Below are 289 nucleotides of genomic sequence, written 5' to 3' on the forward strand. Positions count from 1 at the left end.
GCCGCCGTTCGAAAGGAGCGGGGCGGCTCCGGTGCCCGGTCCCGGTGCCCTCCGGGCCGGCAGCGACCGTTGGCGGCCGCGGTAGGGCGGGGCCGGCGGGCTATTTTTTTTCCCGGCGTGCCGCGCGCAGGCGCCGCTGTGTGCTGCGTCACAGCGCCGGGCCGCGCTAGTCTGTGCGTGGCCGGCTCCGGGTGCGGATGAGCTCCGCCATCATGGCTTCCTCTGCCACACACCCGGGTCCCCCCGCCACCGCCGCTGCCGCCCCTACCGTTGCCGCCCCGCCGCCTCC

The sequence above is a fragment of the Calidris pugnax genome, unplaced genomic scaffold (assembly GCF_001431845.1).
Source record: "Calidris pugnax isolate Ruff unplaced genomic scaffold, ASM143184v1 scaffold111, whole genome shotgun sequence".
NCBI lineage: Eukaryota > Metazoa > Chordata > Aves > Charadriiformes > Scolopacidae > Calidris > Calidris pugnax.